This window comes from Chlamydotis macqueenii, chromosome Z, assembly GCF_036417535.1.
Source record: "Chlamydotis macqueenii isolate bChlMac1 chromosome Z, bChlMac1.mat, whole genome shotgun sequence".
NCBI lineage: Eukaryota > Metazoa > Chordata > Aves > Otidiformes > Otididae > Chlamydotis > Chlamydotis macqueenii.
The window spans coordinates 33172245-33181600 of record NC_141593.1 but is presented as its reverse complement, the minus strand read 5'-3'; the positions used below and the strand labels follow the sequence as shown (position 1 = coordinate 33181600).

General features: G+C 43.8%; 1 protein-coding gene across 2 annotated transcripts in view; it reads left to right on the top strand.

Moving 5' to 3' along the window:
• The first annotated feature begins 7809 nt into the window (after nt 1–7809).
• Nucleotides 7810–9356, top strand: part of ZDHHC21 (zDHHC palmitoyltransferase 21) — a 38889-nt gene continuing 37342 nt past the window's right edge. For both annotated transcript variants that reach the window (XM_086771298.1, XM_086771297.1), the window contains exon 1: nt 7810–7949. The gene's annotated coding sequence lies outside the window, so the exon portion shown is untranslated. The remainder of the gene's footprint in view (nt 7950–9356) is intronic.

Below are 9356 nucleotides of genomic sequence, written 5' to 3'. Positions count from 1 at the left end.
CTTGTGCAAAGTAGCTCTTAATTCCTTGATCGTAATAATTTGCCAATGAAAAAAACAACAAAAAAAAAAACCCTAAAGCTTTCATCGTACTGGTACACAAAATACTAAAGATGTGGACTTTCTACTTGAACTGCTTCTCTACTTCAACAACAGCTTTAGCTAAAACATAACAGATGTTTCCTTGCAGCTGTTAAAGAAATAGAGATGAGATTACTGGGTTTATGTGTAGAGTTCTTACTTTAACAAGGGAAACCTTTTAAAAACTTCCATTCTTCCTATCGCTATTTCTAGGATGCTAGTAAACAACAGCTGAAGAACTAGCATGATTTATCTGTAAAAAACCCAAATGTATTGGCTGGTTTACATTGCCTTTGCCTGCAGGGATTGTCAACATAGCTCTATTGGCAAGACAGATGAGGCTTTAGTCTCTTCCTTGCAAAAACAGGTCTACTTCTACATCAAGATAGTGGCTGGAGAGTGTAAAATATAAATGGACACAAGGCAGAGAGAAAGCTCTGACTAGTTAAGGTCATTCTGATTGCTCCCAGCTGCAGTTCAGTTCTCAGTGAAAACTAATATACCTCACAATTTACACACTTAGATAGTGGTTGCACAGGATATTTTGCCATAGAAACATTTACTCTCCTTCCACATGCCTATATTTGCTCTGCATGTTTTGGTTTTTTTTTACTGTGTTACATAGTAGAAGGAGAAAAAAAAAACAAACACAAAATCGTATATTTCCTCAGAAAATATAATGAATTAATATATTGTTATTATTTAAATTCACTGAGGAAAGACAATGCACATTTTCCAGTCTGATGAATTTTCATGTTGTCAGTAACTCTAAGATAAAGTTTAAGTAACAGTCTCAACACCTAAACTAAAGCAGAAAAGGCATTTGTGTGATAGAAAACCTGCAGAAGGATTTTAGGAGCATGGCAATACCTGTATAGCTTTATATGAACAGCCGCGCAAACTCTCTGCTAGGAAAGGTCTGAGTTTAGTGCTAGCCAACACAGCACCAGTGGCTGTGAGCCGAACTGCTGGCTTCTCTGCTCTCTCCAGCTGCTTCTCCCTGGATTTGTCTTGCAGACCTGGTACACCAGACAGTGATCAGCTTCCAGCAACTAGACTTCAGCCTGTTTCTAACCCAGCTCCTTCAGTCCTCTAGGAATCTGCTCAACTGCTATTGCCAAACTCTCAGACCTGGGCCCCTGTTGTTAAACTATCCACCGCTCTTTTTTGGGGTGCTGGAAATCAGTATTGATATAGCTGGTCAATTCAAGAGTTGTGTAAATGATTCCTTGCATCTGAACTGCACTGGGGACTGAAGTGTCTTAATATCCTGTCAAAAAATGTTCAGCATCTCTTTGGAGTGCAAGGACCTTGTTTAATATTTACTGAAAACTGCATCTGAATGATATTCTGATCCTAGATCCGAACTGCTGCAATAGCTGTTTGCCTCTGCAGGTCCCTTGCAGTGAGTGAACTGAAGATTAGTATATAGTTATCTTTCATTATATATAAACCTGTTTTTAAATAGTAAAAATTGTATACAAAAACTGAACAAAGGCTTCTCTCTATCCTTTTACACCAAGGACTGATGTGCAAACTGTGTATGGCTGTCTGTATGTTATGGCATGATATATGTGTCATTCTAAGTAAGAAGCTGTCAAGGTCTTATCATCCCAGTATGGAATGCACTAAAGGAAATACATAGTTTAACTAAATATTTATTCTAGCTTTATAATGCTGATTGATAGTCTTAGGATGCTAGTGCAATGAACTAGCAGTCAGATTCACAAATTTACCTTCATGTCAGGCTGCATTGAGCATGAATGTGCTCAGGTTATGACCGAAGAAAGAAATGCTTTTCTAACAGGCAAAGTAGCACCAGCTAGCAACCGTATAGTTTCAGAGAACAAAGTAATTCCTCATGGCTCATACTTTTTTTTTTTTCAGTAGAGATGCCTCCTCGCTGGGCATGTCCAATTGCACAGTCAGCCCTAACGACTGGTGCTTTGTTAAAGCACACTGCATGCACGGGGAACAGCTAGAAACAACTCCCTACCTTACCACAGGATTCAAACCCTAGCACCCTGTCAAACTTCTGTGACTTATTGTGTGTGAGTATTAGTGTTCATTTTTAATCAAGCCTAAGGAAGAAAAGCACACAAAGTATCAAAGTTCCCAACTTTTTTCTCTTTATTCCCAATTTTATTTTTTAATCTGAAAAAAGCTAAATCTTCTGAGGCTTCTAACCACTGATGTTTTAAAGCTGTGTGAACATACAAGAATGTTTGTCTGCATTTCCTTTTTTTTCTTAAATGCAATTATGTTTTAGGTTTGACACTTGCAGAGAACCACTTGAAAGTAGGACCTACATACACTCCCAGTAAGATCACAAGTCAGTTAAAAAGAAAAATCTTCCAGTCTCATAATTTTGATGTGACTGACTGCTAATCTGTGACTTTTGCACATAAGGATGGCAGAATTGAAGCTATATTGTGGACTGTAAAGTATTCAGCCTAATTTTTCAAGTTCCTTCTGTGTGCTGAAGCATTATTGCCGTCAACATAGCTATTCATGTAAGGAGTCTGCAGGGCCAGATCCTTAGTGTGAACTTGCACAGCTTAAAAGTAGGTGAAAAGAGGTAACGACAGCTGTAGTAATTGCTAATTAGATTAGTGTTGTAGGTTTTTTTGATGAATGTTTAATTAACCCAGCAATGACTGGTTGCATGTAATTAGCACAGTATTCTGCAAAACCAAGAATGTGTTAATTGGATCAGATTTCTCAGCCTTTAAAAATTCCATATTAGGAATAAGTTATGCCCACGGGCTAACACCATTTTGTTCTCTCAGTGCAACTACGATGGCCTCAACTAGTGTAATGATGTGGGTCAGAAAGGTGCAGGGGGTGATCTGTATCACTATACAGATGCTTCCATTAGTAATGCCATTACAGCAGCAAACCTGCAGGACTTCAATTTAGTTGTGTCCATGCAGAGGTTGCATGCTTTCTGTAATGAAAGCTTTTCCAGTGTAACTAAGCTTGCAATGGAAATGTTGTAACTATGACCTCTTCTATTTCAGAGCACTCCTTGTGCAAACCAATCTTACAGAACAAGACTAAGCCATAGTTGCGGAGCTCTCTGAAAATTCAGCTCAATCCCAAGTGGAGTTTGTACACTTCTGCCATTTTATTTGACCTGCTGCCTCTTTTCCAAATGTCCATGCTTTACCTTGAAAATAATTGAGAAGTGCTGTTTATTCTAATTGCTTAAGCAAAATAAATCTTCAGTAGAGGTTCTTCTCTTAAATAAGGACAGAATTCTGCACAACCATATATTCCATGGAAAAGTTTCTGAAGTTGCACTCCGTACTCCATGCTGTGCTTGGTACTTTATTCACCATTTATGGAATATTCCCAGCTAACCTCATGGCTGTCAGCAAACAAGCTTTAGTGTGTTTTACTGACAGGTGGCAAAATCTCTTGTGGTACTTTTTCCTAAACGTACTAGCTCCACGCTGCAACAGCAAGACGATGCGATTCTCTACTCAGGGAGAAGCCCCCTGCTAGTCTGTACAGCTGCATGATCACATCACGTCTGGGATACGTCTGGGAGCGTGTGCTATGCAGGATGGTGCAAGTGAAGAGGTGTGGGCTTGAGGCTATCTCAGGTCCTCCATTAGGCAGCTTGCCAGTGGAAACAGGAAACACTGACAGTGAATGATAAATATTTTGCATCTGTTGTTTTGCTAAACCTAACTCCTTGAATATCTGGTGTGCAGCCACCAACTTCAGCTCCCCCTGAAATCTCTCTCGGACATCTGTGCACACTCCCTCTGCTCAGATGAGAAAGAATGGGGATGAGAAGACTCTGTAGTTGGCCTGCTGGAAGAATATTGACAAAAATGTTAATTGCCCACACTAAGAACAAAATAATCCTGTTTATAGCACCTCGTGCTCCATGGCACCAGCAAAACGCATTTCAACTTGAAAAAATGGATAATAATAACGAAATGAATAATAATAATAATAATAATAATAAAAGTGAGGGCCAGCCTTCTGCTTCTTTAAGACCTTTTCTGAGGCCTTTTCATTTTGCTTGTTTGCTTTTGCCAGCCATTTAGTCTCATATCCTGCTGGTGGCAGGCTGCTCAAACAGAGCAGGCGTGTACCTAAGCTGCCTTTCTGAACAAGGCAGCATCTCTGCTTAACCCTCTGCTGAAGCTGGTTTAGAATCACCTCACACTGCAATAGAGATGGAAGCATTCAAAGCAGCCTGTTGCCATGCCTGGACTTGAGGCACCAACTCCTGGAGGGAGAGAGGGGAGTTGGAAGAGCTAATGCTAGGACATCTGCAGCTGGGCATTATCTGAGCAGAGCTCCTCACACCACTGAAGTGCCTTGGATGAAAATTAACTTCCTAAATTAGACTACTGCCTGGTCTAGCTTAGCCCCCATGTCACCTCTCTGGGCTGGGGGTTCAGTAGATCTCACCATGCCTACTACTGAGGCAGACAGATGGGAAAACATATCTTGCATTTAATTTTTCTGGCAATTAGGCCAGAAAGAAAACAGAGCCTGAGAGACATTTTCCTTTAGTTTAACATCTATTGCCTCATCCTCAGTATGATATTGTGACTGACAAAACTTCTGGGCCAGGACATGTTTTGTTTCAGCACAGCATGTCATTAACACAGACCTCTGTCTTCATGACCTCAATCTTCACAACATGAAGAATTTTGCTCCCATAGTAGAGTTAGCAAGTGTCTCCTAAGTTCATCAGCAGTGTCTACAAGGAAGCGAGCAATGCGACAGCGCTGCAGAAGAGAAGTGGCAGTAAGAAACTACACAATTTAGAAGGACCTAGGAAGATGAATACCGTTGAGAAGGCTGATTTCTCAACCCAGGAGAAACCTGTGCACAGACAGCACCCCTTCTGCGCATCAATGAAGAGGTACAATTGGGCTCAAAACGAATCCTAGAAAAGTCTCAAGAAGCATGGGGCTTGTAAGCAGTATGAATCACAGGAGGCACACTGCATCTCTCTCTCTTGCATGCGCTCTCCGTAACAGAGCATCAGCTGTTACTGCACATGGCTTGATTTTAGCATGCTGATTTAATATTTACAGAGTGCCAATAAAATTTATATGATGACAGCTGGTGGCTCCTGTGGTAATTTATAAACAGCAACAACAACACAACACAGGCATCAGAAACTCCAAGAGGAATTCTACCCTATTGTGCAATATTCATCACTGAAGGTTGTAGGTATTTTTCTAATTTTGCAGACTTTTAATAATCTTTGTGTAATACATCCATGTTGGATTTTTATGTAAAGTCCATATTATGCAAAATTAGTATTTCCCCTAGGTATATTTTTTTTCCTTCAGAATGGAATTCACCACAAAGACTCTTTATCTGTCAATCTGGATTTGATACTCTGGCAGAAGTGTCAGATAACATCTATAGTCTGATCCTTTGCAAATTCAATTGGGAAGTCCAGCACATGATTGCCTGCTTTTCTTCCCGTACTGTGCTTCCCCAAAGGAAATATTAATAAGTGGGGACTGTGCTGATGACTGAGGCAGAACAGACAAGTGCCCTTGTTCCACAACCTGTGTTTACTTTGGACATCCATGAGTAGAAAAGAGTAAAATGCAACCTGCCTAATAAGACTACAGATCTAATGACTGGCTGTTATCAATGTACCACTACAGAAACACGAATACCTGGTGTTTGACTAAAAGACGACATTATTGACTGATTCTTTCTCATTCTACAAGAAACCTTCATTGATCATCCTGTCTCTCTTTGTTTATCTTTCCATTTTATTTCCCAAGTCCTTGGTTTCCTTTACACTCCTCAGTTGGCTTTTTTTTTTTAAATCTACACTTATTCTTCAAATCAGTGGACAGTTCGCAAACAGCTTATTATGTCTTTTACATATAGGTAGAAATTCATGCATGAAATTTGTTGTGGAATAGATGCAGAGGCTGTTTTTCATTACAACCACCTTTCCAGTGATTCTTTTCCCCACGTTTTTTGATAGTCAAATTAATGTCTACTACTTTCAGTGTTATCTGTTCCTAGAGACATATGTAGGTTGTTCCTGAGGAAGCACTATGTTCTGGTTTACCTGGAACATGCTTCATTCTCTTTCCAGACAACCTCCAGTTCCTGCTAAGAATATGTATTTTCAGGTCAGAGCAACTTTTTCTTGAAATGTTAAAAGTTGCCCTGTATAACAGAAGACTGGGGACAGTGAAAAATAAAACAAGACAAGGTCCAAAAGCCCCAACAAAAGCTTGAAATTCACCTAAAATCTAAACTGACTTTTTGGGTACTCTCTATTCAGAATAATTGTGTTACGACTAAGTTTTAGGAAGAATGTTATCAGTAATAAAGAAGAGTCTTCTGTATCACCATCTTCATCCACTTCATCCATCATTGTGTAGGAAAAATGCTCCAGGGCAAAAGCCCATCAATTTACAGTGGGAACCATGCCACTCAGACAGATGGGGATACCTTTAGGTAGCCAAAAGATCATGTATGTGCATCAGCAGTGGGTGCTCTAGGCACGATTTCCCAGCTGGGAACACTGAAAATGCTGTCCGTTACAAGCTGTCTGTGGCTCTTAGCCACTGCTAATCCCTTGCGGGTCAGAATTATCTTTTAAAAACAAAGATTGGCTTTTGGGGTCATGTAAGTGCGCTCTGTGAGCAAGGGGCACAGCACAACAGGGGACCCAAGTGTCACAGAAATTTCGCAACTGGCCTGTGCCAACAGAGAGGCTAGGACGCAAAGTACAGTATTACAAGAGTAATTCTTCATTCATGTGCATGAGCGTCCCATTCAAACTGGGGCGCACCAAATGTGGTTTTACACATGGTTCTCATACCTTTCAGGCCTTCAGATACAACATGATTTGGCCACTCACTACTTAACATATATATACTACTCTTTTGAAAAACAACTATAATTCTATGGTTCCATCATCCATCTACTTCTTTCTTGATCTAAGTGTTGCTGGAGTTGGTCTCGCTGCAGCGATTTGTCTATGATGCCAGATAATGGGAGGGTTTCACAGAGGTGCTGGAGGGGCTGGGATGCTGGCATTATCCTGGCAGCCGAGGGGCGTTCGTTCTTTGCGGATGGCTTTAAGATTCTGAGAAACAAAAGGTGGAGGCTGTCCTCCTCCTCTTTGCAGTGAGCTGGCATCCTTTAGTTATGCTGACTTAACCATGATTATGCTGTATAAAAGGTAATATGTATCTCTTAAGAAAGCTAATATGAATCCAGACTATTAAGAAAGTGCATAAAATTTCATACTATAAAGATTAATTGATATGTTAGGGAGAGATTCTCCTGACAGGAGTCTGGACACCAAGGCAGAGGCCCACAGCACTCATTCTGTCAGGAATTGCAAAGGGACGCTACAGAGATGAAGGAGAGAGGACTCGGCTTTACTAGCGCCCGCATCACTGAGCTCCAACACCGGAGGAAAACGGGCGCAACACTCAACACTGGCAAGCAGGTTTCCAACGGGAGAAACCGTCCCTTCAGCGCGGGGCGGGCAAGGCGCAGACACCTCGCATACTCGCCATGCAGACCATTGTAACAGTACGAAGCAAGGCGGCCCGGCTCGGCCCGGAGGAGAACCCAGCGGCCTGGGCCGAGCCACCAGCACCGCGCCCCTGCCCGCCCTGCCCCCTGCCCCGCGTCCCGCGCGCCCTCAGCGCGCATGTGCGGCTCGACCGGCGGAAGCGGAAGGTGCCGCCGCTGTGGCGGTAGGTGGTTGGGCGCCGGCGGGCGCGCGTGCGGCGAAGCGGCCGCGGTGGCTGCCCCTCCCCGCCCGCCGCCGTTGCCATGGAGAGCGGGGGAGAGGGGGGCGCGTGAGGGCGGCCCCTCCCTTCTCCGTCTGGCCTCGCCCAACGGTTGGTTCTGCCTCGTGCCGCCGGGGTGGGGGGGGAGCAGTTGAGCGGGGGGGGGGGGGGGGGGCGCGGTCTCCGCCCACCTTGCCGGGCAGCCCCGTGCGTGTCCGCCGCCCCCGGGCTTCTGCGGGAGGTCGGTGCCCCAGCGCTGCCCGGGGGCTCGGTGGAGAGGCCGCCGCCGGCCTCCCCGTGGCGAGGGGACGGAGAGCGCCGGCTGCCCCTGGGGCGCGGCTCGGCGGGGCCCTGGGAGCGCTGGCGGGGCGTTGGCTTTCCCCGGGCTGGGCTCGGGGCCTCCGCGCCGCCGGCCCTGGAGCTCAGCCTTGCCGGTGGCAAATCTGCCATGCCGCTCTGGGGTGTCTGCTCTACCTGTATGCGCTTTAACTTCAGGAACGTGGTTTCTGCGTGGAGAGCCGGGGGAGGGAAATCCTGATCTACGAAATAAAGAAGTACTGTTGTCGTTTTCATGATGCTCCACAGTGCTGCTTTTTTGGCTAAATGACAGGGAGGGCATTTGCTGCTTTTGAGGTGGTAATGGAAGAGGTGCGTGGGTTTTTTTTTTGGCTGCGTGCTCCAGCAGCACAGCAGGAGGAAGTACAGTGCCCTCTGACCTTTCTGAGTTTCGCACATTCACTTTCCAGCTGCTGTAGTTGGTGAAATAAAATTGTGGGTCTTCATTCCCTTTGGACTGAGGATCCAAGCAGTGATGTGCTGAAGTAACACATCTATCTACAAGTGGCTTTTTGGTCAGCAGTAGGTGAAGGTAGTTTTCATGGATTCATGATCCATGAGACTGTAGTATGTGAATGCTAATATCAAGCCACATCCCAGCCTAAGCCGGTGTGGCATCTTTCATGAATGCAGTAGATGCTTACAGGTACGCCTTGCAAGAAAGATCCTATCTGTAAAAATGAATTGGTTGGGAATGTCTTGCCTACCTCAACCAACCTGTCAGCAGCCACCTAACAACTGTGTAGAGGCACGGTCTCTACTAATAACCACCTGTTGTGTAAACACCTGCAATGACAGGTACATGGGGTTTTGTTGTGGCAAAATATGCTGCTGCTTGTGTTAGCTGGTTATTCAGTTGCTAGTTTTCTTAAGCGGAGTATTTGCAACAGGCATAATGGTAATTCTGACATTTGATAACATCACATAAATGACTCTTTTAAAATGTAGTTGAAAGTAATTCAGTTGTTTGGTTCACGTCTACTTTTTTTTTTTCTACTCAAGTGTATTAGTTTTATATCAGTAAATTTTGGCAGTAGTTCTTAAGGTTTCAGGAAATTCACAGATCTGAAACCGCAGCGGGATCCACAAATTGACAGAGGGTGTTGATTGTTAAGGCCTTGCCATGGCTATCACAAGTATTATGTAATTGCTCAGAATACAGCCTCTTTAGAAAGTGGTGTT